The 14,007-nt window shown below is 45.0% G+C and overlaps 1 protein-coding gene and 1 long non-coding RNA gene across 6 annotated transcripts in view; one reads left to right on the forward strand and one right to left on the reverse strand.

The window, feature by feature from the left end:
• Window positions 1-14,007, forward strand: part of Kank1 (KN motif and ankyrin repeat domains 1) — a 211,645-nt gene that overhangs the window by 33,405 nt on the left and 164,233 nt on the right. The window contains exon 1 of one of the 5 annotated variants that reach the window (XM_037205406.1): window positions 10,456-10,538. The exons of the other annotated variants lie outside the window; for them this stretch is intronic. The gene's annotated coding sequence lies outside the window, so the exon portion shown is untranslated. Of the gene's footprint in view, window positions 1-10,455; window positions 10,539-14,007 lie in introns of those variants that run through there. 5 annotated transcript variants of the gene reach the window in all.
• Window positions 1,245-10,372, reverse strand: LOC119087911. The gene is made up of 3 exons (XR_005091442.1): window positions 10,259-10,372; window positions 4,709-4,838; window positions 1,245-1,709 (listed from the first exon to the last, which is right to left on the reverse strand). It is a non-coding gene; the product is annotated as an uncharacterized LOC119087911 (long non-coding RNA).

Raw genomic sequence — 14,007 nt, forward strand, 5'->3', positions numbered from 1 at the left:
GAGGCATATGCCCTGAAAAAGGAGCTCAGTTTGAGACTTCACACTGGAGAGTAGAGTTGGGTGTGCATAAGATATGGGGTGTGTATAGATCATAGAGGTATGCTGTGGGGACAAATCTTGGACATTTTCTGGAGGATGGTGGGACATCTTGATGGGTTTTTCCTTTGGTGAGTGATGTGACAGGAAGTAGCAGGTTGGAGAAAATGTCTCCAGTGTTAAGTATTCGAGAAAGGTCTGAGAACAGAGCCCCAGGAATATACCCAGTTGGGTGGCAAGCTAGCCCAGCCTAAAGCTTGGCTGGAGGAAGGTGAATAGACTAGAGAGTTGGTGGAATGTGAAGGGAAGAGTCCAGCCAGGGCTGGCTCGGGTTCTTGAGAGATCAATCCACTGCTCAGTAAGAGAAATCCTGGGACGCTGGTGGGGGACAGTGAGCTCATTAATGGACAGATTTTGGGGGGGGTGTTAAAAGGGACTGCTGACTGGAAAGGAGAAGTGTCTTTATACGGATGACAGTGCAGTTGTGAGGAACTATGATCACCTGGTTAGGGTGGTGGAACAAGAGAAAGCTGAGGCCAAAGGCGAAGAAACAGCCTGTAAAGGAGGCAGAGGTTGATGGCCGGGAGGGCAGAGCAAGCTGAGAGGGTGCATTTTCAAGAGGGAGGACTCGCTAGTGTCAGATTCTGCGGAGCAGTGAGAATTGAGTCATTTCTGTGGGGTTGGCAATAAGAAGCATGTAAGTAATTGGATGATTGCCTGGCTTGTTTCAAATGGAGAGTCAGGAGCACTGTGCAAATAGTACTTCCTCTGGGCTAGAGGGAGCCTTGTGCGGATCAGGGGGAATATGCCCCTTTGGATGGACACAGTTTCTGGGTGCATAGCTTGGGGAGTGGATATCCTGGATGGACTTCCTTTCCTGTATATCACCATAGCGGGGTACACGTGTTCATTCTGCAAACTGCCCCTCTTAAACACCCAACGGTACCTTGCCCCAAATGGCCCTTATGAAAAGGTCGTTTGGACAAATCTTTTAAGATTTGACTGTGAGCTGGTGGTGGTGGTGGCGGCGGCGGCGGCGGCGCTCACCTTTAATCCCAGAACTCAGGAGGCAGAGCCAGGCAGATCTCCGAGTCTACAGAGGTCAGCCTGGTCTACAGAATGAGTTCCAGGACAGCCGGGGCTACCTAGTGAAGCCCTGTTTCAAAACAAACAAGCAAACAAACAGATGAGGAGAGTGAGGCAGGTGAGTCTGGAGGCATTCCTGAGAACAGTGGCCTAGGTCTTTCCGGATTGTGGCAGTTGTCTCCATGCCTCCCGACCTGTGCCATAGTGTTCCCAACCTCGGGTCTCCTGGTTACCAGGTAGGTGGTCTTCACTGTTGAGGCTCCTGCAGCCTTCCGCAGCCCACATGTACAAAATGTACATACTCTGTGTGTGTGCATTCCTGCCTCCAGGCACTTTGTTGGACATTTGCATTTTAATAACCTGGGCTAGCAAATTCTGTTTTGGCAACCCAGAAACATTGCTTTGGCTAATTCATTGAGAGGTTGACAAGGCCCTTAGTGTGTGGCCCCTTCACTGCCAGTCAGCTCCCCTCCACCGCCAGTCTTGGAAAGCAACAGCAAGTATTCTCCGACTTCCAACAGCCTTGCTTCTGGCCCTGAGAACAGGGTACGAACGGTTCTCACCAGATAGACTCGCGGCAGCTTTCCCTGCATTTTGGGAGCAAATCAAGTCATTATCTCAACAATGTCAAAACTGTGTTCCCAGCTCTGTTGCTGTTTGAAACATTTGGGGCTGATGGGGCGGAGAAGAATTAATTAGCGACTGTCTCTCCTGGTGTCCTTTTTCAGCCTTCTCAAGTGGCAGTCCAAAGCCCCTGGCTGCTCATTTGATGATACTGCTCCATTTGATACAAACGATTGCTGGTTACATTTTGTGAGCCCCTCCAACCTGAGGCTAACAGCGTCTTGGTTCCAATGGTCAGGAAAATACATTGGGACACTCCGTCAATGGGGAAGGAGTTGAATTTGCAGAACCTATTTGGAAAGTCCTGGGTGAGTGTGCTGGGTGCTGATTCTATGCTGAGGAGTATTGTTTAGTGCAACAGTGTATAAATCTAAACCCCTTGAAAGAAAGTAAACAAGTTTAAATGTTACCATTTGGCAGAGTCTACAAGGCAGTGAGATGTGTGTGTGGGAGAACAGTGTGTTTAATTTAAAACTGGTGCTAGAGAGATGATTAAAATGAACTACTGGTGGTGTTGGCTGTGAATGAGGCATTGGATGTGGGGCAGCTCCTTCTAATACTGTCTATAGAGATGTATTTTAGGTCTTTTTCTATTAAACTGTTTTCTCTAGAGTTTACAAGTAGGGCTGATGCCAGTCTTCTCTTCCCGGATGGTGAACACCAATAAACAGTGATAGCTTTGGTCTATAACTCCTAGGCACATCATGCAGCGTAATACCTGTTTGTAGTGAATTGGTGCATATGGAAGTGAAATGTGGTGGAGAGCAGGGTTGGGGCAGGGTATTGATGTGAAGTCCCATTTCCAGCGATGGCTGATCGTGTTCAAATTCGGAAAGGGAGCTAACTGCAGTTGGGAATAGTAAGCTGTCGAGAGATCTAGTGTACAGGACAGCTGGTGAAATGCGGTGTGTTCTGGAAAAGTGGATTGTATGTGCCTGTACCACAAATACGACAGCTATCCGAGGTCAGACGCTTGCTAATTAGATGGATGTGACCGTCTCTGTACAGTTAGCCAAAGTATATCCACTTGGCTCTCTGTCGGTTTAAACAAACAAAAAGCACCCAGATCAGCTTGTGCATGTGTTCATTTAGTTAGGACTGTAGATAAATACCGCCCTGTCTCCACCCCCTCCCTCGTTTCCATAGTGTGAAAGTTTGTATCTGTGCTAGAATGTTTTTTTCTGCATTTAAGAGAATGATTCATCATGCTTTTTAACTTGACTAAATCTTTTTACATGTATTAACACACCTTTATAATTATATTGTGGACACACATGATGTTAGTAGTCATTGCCATTTATATTAGGAGCAACTAGTGAAGGTGGCCCATAAGGGTTTTCTCCCTTGGGCAGCTAGTAGGTTATCTAGGAAAGGATTCCAGCCTTGCCTCCCTTTCTGTTTTGGTATTAACCTAGGAGTCGTTCCTAAGGACTGCTGCTTAACAAGACAGTCCCTTTGTCTAACTTGATACAGGTGAACTTGATACTGACCCGCCTATCTATACCTATCTATACCTCAGTGCTGGTATAGATGTCCCATGGGCTTCCCGGGTCTATTTTTAACAGTAAACCACAGGAATGCTTGCCAAGAATGTATGAGAAGAGAACACAAATGATCCAGTACTTATTTACAAAATAGTGTTTGTGAGTCATGTGACAAAATCCGACAGAGGAGCTGAGCCTGCTGCCACAGGACTGAGGCAGGAGGATTGTCAGTTCAAGGCCTGCCTGGGCAACTTAGTAAGACACTACTTCAAAGTGAAAGTACACGAAGTGCTGGACTAGCACTCAGTGGTTCTGTTTTGCCTAACATGCAGAAGGTGGTGGTTCGGTTCCCCAGGCAGGAAAGAAAAACCCACTAATCTCGTCATGCGTTCACATGTACACAGTTGCATATCGAACAATAAGGAAGGGTGTGATAAAAAGTTAATAGTGGCCTGGCAGTAGTGGTGAATGCCTTTAATCCCAGCACTCAGGGGGCAGAGGCAGGTGGATCTCTGTGAGTTCCTGGCCAGCCTGGTCTACAGAGCGAGTTCCAGCACAGCCAGAGCTACACAGAGAGACCCCGTCTTCAATTAAGAAAAAAAAATAATAGGGGCAAATTTTCTAGTAATTAAAGTGATTGCATTCATTAGTGTATATTCATTGCACAGAATAATGGGTTTCGTTCTGACGTTTTCTTGGGTATGTATCATGTACTTTTGTGATATCTCCCCCACAGTACCCTTTCTTGACGACGATTTCTCCCTGTTTGTCCCCAAAATAAGGCCATTTTTACTTTTGTGGTGCATGAACATTTGTAATTTCTTTTCTTTTCCTTTTGGGTTTTTCAAGACAGGGTATCTCTGTAGCCTTGACTTGAACTCCCTCTGTAGACCAGGCTGGCCTCCACTTCTCAGAGATCTGCCCACCTCTTGAGTGTAGGGATTGAAGGCATGTGCCACCACGCCCAGCTACATTTGTATTTTCATGCATATATATATATATATATATGTATATATATATACACATATATATACATTCACATAAATACATATGAATGCATGTAGGTATGCAAGAATCTCTATGAGATGGCTGACTTAGAATTCTCTGTGTATGTATCTAGAAGTCTCAGTGCTGAAGTTCAATGAGCTGGTAGTTGTCACATGACTTTTCCTGGGATAATATGAAGGAAAAGGCTATTCACCCCAGACTGGGAGGGCACTACTGACAGACCAATGGCCAATGGTGACCAACTGGTCAATGGTGAGTGAGTGGGTATACCCAAGTTAGTTATAAAGAACGGGCCATATCACCAGGAACCTGGGCTACTAAGGGGAAGCTGCAGCAGAGAAGAGTTCCGCCCACAGTTGGGTAGCTTGCAGTGATAACTGCACCACTGAGTCCCCTGGGCACCTTCATGACTGACAATTATCCAATCTCCGCCCCCCCCAGCCCCCACCCCTCCTCCCCTACACACATACCAAGCAATTGTTTTCTGCTTCTATAACCTTGGGAGTTGCTGGACCACATGAGGATCTTGTGAGGTTCTTTCTTCCTCCACAAGGACTGTAAATAGGCCAGATCTCTTGAGAGTGAGGCAGTTGATGGCAGCTGTTGAGATTCAAGATAGGCATGACCAATCCGCTAACATACCTGTTTTCTTCAGTAGACCCTCCGTGCTGACTTCCATAGCGGCTGTACCGGTTACGTTCTCGGCTGCAGTGTGTAAGGATGGCTTCCCTCTCCTCTCTCATCCTTTCCAGCCTTTGTTTTCAGGGTGGCTATTCTGACCCTAATTACAAGTAATTTTAATATTTTTCCATTTATTTAGTTTTGGTGTATAAGCGTGTATGTCAATGTGTGTTGCCATGAGCAACAATGTGGAGGTCAGGAAAACTTGGAGTTCCTTCTCTCCTTCCACTGTGTGAGTTTAGGGGCTAGAAGAGATAACATCAGGCTTGGTGGCCAGCACCTTTACCCGCTGAGCCATCTCATTGGCCTGCAGTGACTATTGATACATGTTTCTACGATGGCTAAAGATATTGAGCATATGTTGTTGCTTACTTATGCTTATCTGAAGCACCGTCTGTTTAGTTCACTTGGCCACTTACTAATTGGGTTATTTGTTTGTTTATGTTTAATCTTTAAGTTCTTCATATATTGTGGATATTAATCCCCTAGTAAGTGTCTGGCGAAGGTTTTTCTCCCCTGTTGTATATGCTGTCTCCTCATTATGTCGTTTCCTTTGCTGTCCAAAAGCGAAAACCAAAACAGACCAGAAACAGCCTGTCTTGTCTTTTCTCCAAGGTATATTCTTGGTTAAAAATGAGGTGGCTGTGTTGGGCAGTGGTGGCACATGCCTTTAATCCTAGCACTTGGAATCTCTGTGAGTTTGAGGTCAGCCTGGTCTACAGAGTTAGTTCTAGGACAGCCAAGGCCACACAAAGAAACCCTGTTTCGAAACAAACGAACAGTTGAGATGGATATAGTTGTCTGAGTTTAACTTTTGGGTCTTCCCTCCATTCCATGTCTGGTTGTGTGCCATTTTCCTATGGTGTTGAGGCATCTCCAACCTCACTCTTTGTGCCGGGTTGCTTTGACTATTTGGGATCTTTTGTGTTTACATGTGAACTTTAGAACTTTTTAAAAATTTATTTATTTATTTATTTATTTATTTATTTATTTATTTATTTATTTATTTATTTATTTTTTTTCGAGACGGGTTTCTTTGTGTAGTTTGTGCTTTCCTGGACTCACTTGTAGACAGGCTGCTCGAACTCACAGAGATTGCTGCTCTGCTCCTGAGTGCTGGATTAAGGTGTGCGCACAGCGGTGTTATTTTTTAAGACTTTATTTTTCCTGTTTGTGTGAAGAATATCATTGGAATATTGATAGGGTTTTTTTTTATAGGTTGCTTTCCGTGGTAAATCCATTTTTTGAATATGAATCATGCTTCTCTGGACCCAGGGAATAGCTTAATCATCTTTAGCTTCTTTCTTCAGTGTTAACATTAGATTTTAGTTAAATTCTTTCCTTTAGACTTATTTGTAGGTATTTTGTTTATTGAAGCTATTGTGTACAGGATTGTTTTCCTGACTTATTTCATAGTTTGTTCGTTATTGAGGAATAGAAAAGGTACTGGTTTTTGTATTTTGATTTTGTGTCCTGCTGCTTTTCTGAACATGTTAGATCTGAGAGTTTTCTGGGAGAGTCTTTAGGACAGCAGTTCTCAGCCTGGGGGTTGCAACCATCAGAAAACACACATATTTCCGATGGCCTTAGGAACTGAGACACTGCTCAGTAACAATTACAGTTACGAAGTAGCAACGAAAATGCATTTATGGTTGGGGCTTCCTAAGACCATTGGAAATAGGTTTTTCTGATGCTTGAGACCCACAGGTTGAGAGCCTCTGCTTTAGGGTCTTTAAGCCCAAAGACCATTGTCTGTAAATGCGGGTGATTTGACTTCCTGCTTTCTTGTCTGTATCCTTTTAATTATTTTTTGCTCTTATTTTATTGATCTGGTTAAGACTTCTAGTATGACATTAGCATAGAATGTGGCTACCCTGACTCATTCCTGATTTTAGAGAAAATGATTTTCAGTTTAATTTGAAGTTATATTGTTACCTATAGGTTTATCATGCAGAGCCTTTATTGTATTTAGGTGTGTTCTTCTAGTCTGAGTTTCTGCAGGGCTTTTAAAATGAAGGTGTTTGGATTTTGCAAAGACCTTTTCTGCCTTTGTACTGACAACTTGGATTTCTGTCCCTGAGTCTATTTATAGACCGTATTACCTTATTTTCTTTTTAATTTATCTAAAGGTAGCTTTGGAATGAAACCAACTTGCTCATGACATATCATATTTTAATGTGCTGTTGAAATTTTTCTGATCAGGATTTTAAAAGTTTTATATTGATCATATTACCTTTATGTGATAAAAATATTCTATAAGGGGAAGTGTGTGTAAGTAGTGTGAGTGACAGGAGTTTTATAGTCTGGCTGAAGAACTGTGTGTTTCACATCAAATTATAGATGTGATAATATGAAGTTAATAGCCTTCTTTTAATTCCATCAAAAATGTGAAGGAAATGTCTTCCTTTCTTTGTTATTCCTTCCACTGGAAAATAGAGGGGTATATGTGAATTTTCAGCTTAACTGGCCTCTGGTTTCATTTCTTCCTGGTCCTACTTGGATATTTCCTCCTGGTCTATTATTATGAAGCGTTCTAGAGACCAGTGAATGGCTGATCAGAACCCTTTGTAAATCTCAACTTCTTGGACTGGACATGAATGCATGCCAGCTGCCAATCTAAGCCAGCCAGCCACCCACCCACCCCTCACCCCAGCCTCCCAGCATGCAGACGTTGCCCTTTGGGCAGAATGTTTAGCAGCAAGTGATGGATGGAGCCTCATGCTCGTGGATGACTTAGCTTATTTAATTTTTTTTAGCTTGTACTTTTTTTTTTTAACTTTGTACCTTCTATATCTAGTGTAGCTAGTCTTCAGCATTTTCAATCCTCCTGCCTCAGCCTCCTGAGTGCTGGGGTTGCAGATGTTCATCATCACACTCAGCTTTTGTGTCATGTCTGTCCCTCCCCATTGATGTTTTGCCAAGAGCATTGGCTCCCCTAGAACTGGAGTAACAGACAGTTGTGAGCTGCCATGTGGGTGCTGGGAATTGAACCCTGGTCCTCTGGAAGAGCATCTCTCTAGCCCCTCACACCCAGCTCTTGAAAGAAGAATCTTTCATGCCAGAATTAAACTAAATCGGTGGAGCAAAGTCCACAGTATTTCAAGACAGGCTCTATCTCATGGTGAGAAGTATCCCTTCCTCTAGACCAGTGGTTCTCAACCTTGCTAATGCTTCGACCCTTTCATACAGTTCCTCATGTGGTGGTGACCACCAGCCATAAAATTATCTCACTGCTACTTCATAATTGTAATTTTGTTCCTGTTATGAATTGTAAATATCTGATAGGCAGGACATCTGGTGTGCAACCCCTGGGAAAGGGTCATTTGACCCCCAAAAGGTTGAGAACTGCTGCTGTAGAGCGAATGTCTGGGAAGACTTTAAAAATGACTCATTTTCTTTTCCCTATTCTGGCTCCAACAGCTGTCTCAACACACACACACAGTTTGAGGTGGGAGCAACCTGGCTTCCTCAATCCGCAGGCTGCACTGGGGGCGTGGGACAGTGAAGAGTCCCCATCCTCCCTCTGTCCTGGCCACCTGGCCCCTTTGTTCTTTCTCCTTGTTCTCCGGGCGACCGGCAGCAGTGACTCCAGGACATAGGAACTAGGAAGTGGGGGACTAAATCCCTGTGCAGGTGGCTGGCTATTGTGTGGAGGAAGCCAGCCTAGTTCTTCCTGGGGCTGCTTTCATCCCCCCCACAGCCTCCAGAGGGTAAAACGATGCCTAATTGGGGCTGGGGTGGGGGTGGGGCACACAAAGCCGTGGGTCAGAAAGGTCCCCAGGGAAACAAACCTAAGAAAGTGGGATGGAGCTTTGGGGAAAACTTACTTGGTGGATTTTAGTCTTTTCTTGTTTAACTCTGAGGCTGTTGAAATCAAGGGCTTGCTTTCATGTGTGGGTGCCTGTGGAATGCTGGCAGTCTCGATACCATCAAATGGGATGCAAGGTAGTCAGAGTTGCAAGTGTGTGTGTTGGAAAACATGCGGGCACGTGTGTGTGTGTGTGTGTGTGTACACACACACACACACACACACACACACACACACACAGCTGGGATAGACAGCCTTCCTCGGTGACAGCTGTAATTTTCAGTATTGTTTTAGATATTAATGATTCTAAGCAGAAGCTTCCATTTTTAACTGTTTTCTTTTTCCTTTCTTTCTTTCTTCTTTTTTTTTTTAATGAAAGCTGTTAAGATGTTTATTACAAAAAACCAGAGCCTGTCATCTACTAACGTTTCTGGCCACTCCTTTCTCCCACAACCACAGTGAGCCTAATTGTAGATCTTAAACTGTATCATCCCTTGAGCTTAAGCAGCAGGAACAAATAAACCACCTTCTCCAAAAGCCAAGGAAGTGACCTAGACGCTCCTTAGCAGGGGGGAGGCAGCTGCTAGCTGGAGGAAGAGCAGGGAAGAGGTGGATTAGGAAAGAGAGGCACCCACCCACGGCTTCCCTCCCTAATGACTCCATTTTACCCATTTTTTTTTTTTTTTTTTAGTTTTTTGAGGTAGGGTTTCTCTGTTTCTTTGTGTATCTCTGGATGTCCTGGAACTCGATCTGAAGACCAGGCTGGCCTCAAACTCAGAGATCCGCCTGCCTCTGCCTCCTGAGTGCTGGGATTAAAGGCGTGCACCACCACTGCCTGACACCCTATTTGATTTTCTACCCTACTTTTTTCCCCTTCTTTTCTCTGGATTGCCTATAGTTTTACTTTACTTTATTTAACCTTCCTTCTCCTTTTCCCAGACTCCCAGCGTTAGGAGTCAATGCCCAGTCCAGTCTCCTAAGTATCATGCACTTTGAGCCTTGAGTCCAGGAGCGCATAAGGGAAGTCCGGAAAGAGTTGTGTGGCCATAGGAGAAAGCCATGAGTGACTCCTTGGGAATGTGTGAAGAGCAGGGCAAGGAGGGAGGCAGTGCCCAGCTAAACCGTGTGTCAGGACAAGGAGGGTAACATGAGTGTGTTCAGGGAAACCAAGATGGGAGAATCCCAAGTGGCTACTCCTCCACCCCAGGAAACTTTCTAAGCATGGAAAAGGTGAGAGACACATGATAATCCAAGCACTGGGGAGGCAGAGAGAGGCAGGTGGATCTCCCTGAGCCCACGGCCAGCCTGGTATCCATGTCAGACTAGCCAGGGCTACATAGTGTGACCCTGTCCCCTGTTCACCGTATGAGGTTGTCCATCTGGGAGGTACAGCATCTTCCATGATGAGATGTAGGACCAGATTCCGTATACTAGGTTATTGTGTTCTATAGATTTGATTCAAAGGATTTTAAGGTGTTACTTATTTTTATTCTATGTGTATGAGTATTTGCCTGCACGTATGTCTGAGTACCTTGTGTATGCAGGTGTCTCCAGAGTGTCAGATGCCCCGGAACTGGATTTAGGCCGTTGTTAGCCACCATGTGAGTGAGTGCTGGGAACAGAACTCAGATCTCTCGAGAACACAGAAGTGCTCTTGGTTGCTGAGTCACCTCTCCGCTGGATTCCGAGATAGAATCTTTAACCTGAAGTCAGCGGGTCATTTCAATGACAAAGGCTCACGCTTGTTTATCTTTTTCTTCATTCTTCTGGAAACCAGAACGATTCTTGGAAGGTTTCACTCTCTGAGGCTGGTGAGTCTGACAATCTGTGTTCACCTTTCTCTTTGAAGTTAGCTGACCACTCTGACTTGGGAAGGAAGACGGTGTCCAGAGGACTGTTGAAATGACTCTCTTTTGTGCACCAGACCCTGAGCTTGTGTCAGGAACACAGCCAAGGACAGGCACGGTGCCAGCCGGCTGCAGCTCCCAGCGCAGCGAATCAAACACTAAACAAAGTTCCTGACCGGCAATAAGTAAAGGGGGCTCAAATGGGAGGCCATATCCTAGTTCAGACCAGGCGAGCATTCCCGAGAGGAGACTGGACACCTAAGGATTAATAGAATTAGCGTGTGAAGGTTGGAATTCTGTGAAGGGCACTCTGGCATAACTGTGGGACATTTGTAAAGGCTGTGAGGTGGGAAGGGGCTCTGCCCTGCTTGAGGAACAGATTGGGATTACGTGGTTGCTATGGTAGAATTCATCATGTGAATGACCAGCCGAGGACTCCACCCAGATCCGTTCCCACTTCAGCATTGAAAGGACTATTTGGCAATGATGCTTATATCAGTCCAGTGTATAGTTAAGTTTTTTCCCTTGATTTTTTTTTTTTTTTTTTTTTTTTTTTTTGGTTTTTCGAGACAAGGTTTCTCTGTGTAGCTTTGCGCCTTTCCTGGAACTCACTTGGTAGCCCAGGCTGGCCTCGAACTCACAGAGATCCCTGCTCTGCCTCTGATTTTTTTTTTTTTTTTTGAAACAAGGTCTCAATATGTAGACCAGGCTGGCCTCAAACCCCAAGAGATCAGCTTGCCTCTGCCTCCTGAGTGTTGGGATTAAAGGCGTGCACTCCCAGCAGCCTAGTACAAATTTAAAAGATCCTTATGTGACTTCTTTATAGCTGGTGTTTTGATCTTTTGATTGTAATATAAAACATTGTAATGTTAGCCCCCAAAAGGCAGGGAAAGACCCACTGAGTGAACTCAAATTTGGAATGTTGCCTGCCTTCCACTTCAACCAAAATATAATTAAAAAATGTTTCCAGTCACATCCTTGACCACTCTGTCAGGTCTTTGCCCTGGCTTTCCCCTCAGGGCAGTTTAAGAATCTTTAAAGAAAATCTTAGGCGGGGTTTTCTCATGATCACAGTATTTGGGGTTGGAAGGCTTACACGCTGTTTTTGTAGATTTTGTTGTTTGTTTCTCTTATTACTTTTTGAATATCCATCCCAGAATAAAGCATTTTTCTATTATGGATGCCTTGGTTAGAAATAAATGTAACTGACTTTGTTCCTCTCCTCCCAGTCCTTTTTGATAACCATTTACTGGTATTTCATGTAAAAAAAACCCAAAAACCAGTTTAGATGTTTGCATCCCTTGTCTTCTGTGGACTCGGGTATGTTCAGAAGCATTTAAAGTTGAACTAAACTGTTAGCTAATGGTAATAAAATTATTGTTGGACACGGACGCCGGCTGTTGCCAGACAGTAAGATTCTTTGCTTTTGCTCCTCCCACATTCCCTTTTCTCTCCCGTTTCCTCCTCCCCACCCTCCTTCCTTTCCTATTTCCCTCTTTTGAGTTGAGGTCACTTACGCCCCTGCTTCAGTCTCTTGAGTCCCCGGGACCAGGTGACAGTAGACTTCAGACCCTCTGATTCTCAGGACTTCTCCATGCAGAGGACTGTGTGACGATTTTTCATCTACATGTTTGGAAATTGAGGTTCCAGAGACTGAGTTTCCCAGGAGTCCCTAGGTGGGCCATGCTGGAGCTGAGACTTCAGCTGTTTAGGCTGGTCCTGGGCATGGACTTGACAGTGAGTCTGTGTGGGGGATGGCAAATAAATGTAAGCAGAGGTATGCCCTTCTAAACTCGAGGAAGAACTTCATTCCAGAGCCCAAGTGTGGGAAAAATGACAGCCAGTCGCTAAATTTTACATCATTCTTTGCCACTTTTGATAAGTTCAAACCTTCCTTTTATTTGACTTTACTTTCAAAGGAATATTAGAAAATCAATAAACAGCACCTAATAGATTTAGTGAAAACTAAACCCAAATACCATGGCAATCTGAGGGAATGGGACCTTCAAATATGTCACTCCTAGAAGGGACCTTCAGATTTCTATGCCTGGCTGAGTCCTCTGGGGGATTGATGTGTAAAGTATGGGGTTTCTGAGTCCAGTCTAGCATTTTCTGTGTCTGGCCTGAGAGCTGGCATTTTTGATGACTCTTGGTCTGTCCACCTGTAGATATGAGAGGAGTTGGCTCATGTGACTGGGGAGGCCCGGAAGTCCCAAAATCCACCAGGGGAGCCTCTGGTGCGTGTCTTGGGTGGAGTCTGAAGGTCTGAGGACCATGAGCCCCAAAGTCCAAGGGCAGAGAAAGCAAGTGCTTCGGTTTACTTTTCTATCTCAATGATCAAACATTGTGACCAAAAATAACTTGGGAAGGAAAGAGTTTATTGTGCTTATAGTTCCATATCTCTGTCTGTCATGAAGAAAAGTCAGGGCAGGAACTGAAGCAGAGGCCATGGAGGAGTATTGCTGTACTGGCCTGTTCTCCACAGCTGGCTCGGCCTGCTTTCTTAGCTCCTCCTTTTTCCCCCCTCAAGACAGTGTTTCTTTATGTAGCCTTGGCTGTCCTGGAACTTGCTTTGTAGACCACGTTGGCCTTGAACTCAGAGATCGGCCTGCCTCTGCCTCTGCCTCTCGAGTGCTGGGAATAAAGCCCATGCTCAACCCTTGCTTGGCTAATTCAGCCTTCTTTCTTACAGCATCCAGGGCTACCTGTCCAGGTCGACCCTGCCTACTGCACCACCATGGGCTGGGCCTTCCCATGTCAATCATTAATCAAGAAAATGGCCCGCAGACTTGCCTACAGGCAATCTGACAGAGGCATTTTCTCAACTGAGAGTCCTTTCCCCCAAATGACTACCTTGTGTCAGAGTCCACGTAAAACTAGCCAGCACAACAAGATTTGAGCTAAGAGGTGATTTTCCTTTCCTTCATTTCTGCTGTGATTTGGATGCCTATCCACATGGTTGAGAGACGTCTGCTCCATAAGGTCTTCAAGCTCATGCAGGTCTTTTTGCAGAAGCAGATTCACAGACATACCTGGAAGTGGCTTACTAGCTACCCCAACCTTGCTCTGTTAACTCAATGTGCCAGCTTGACTGAACTGCCATTGTAGGTAATGCTGCAGGGCACACACTCTGAGCACCACTGGTTAGGAGTGAGATGGCTCCTGGACAGTAATAGTACTAATGAAATAAGATGATCCAGTCCTGATCCCCAGAGAGAACCAGTTCCCAATTCTAGCTACACTGTAACCAATAACAAGTGAATCAGATGCTCACCAGGGTCAGGGTGAGGCAAGGACTCCATGCAGCCAGCATGGAGCCAGTACCACTGTCAGGTAGAAGGTGGAAGAATCCACCCCATCCCCTTACAGGTGAGGGCACCTGACACAGAAGCATGAGCACACATCCTGTGCATTCTAGGATGACTATACCCTT

This window comes from Peromyscus leucopus, chromosome 1 (genome assembly GCF_004664715.2).
Source record: "Peromyscus leucopus breed LL Stock chromosome 1, UCI_PerLeu_2.1, whole genome shotgun sequence".
Taxonomy (NCBI): domain Eukaryota; kingdom Metazoa; phylum Chordata; class Mammalia; order Rodentia; family Cricetidae; genus Peromyscus; species Peromyscus leucopus.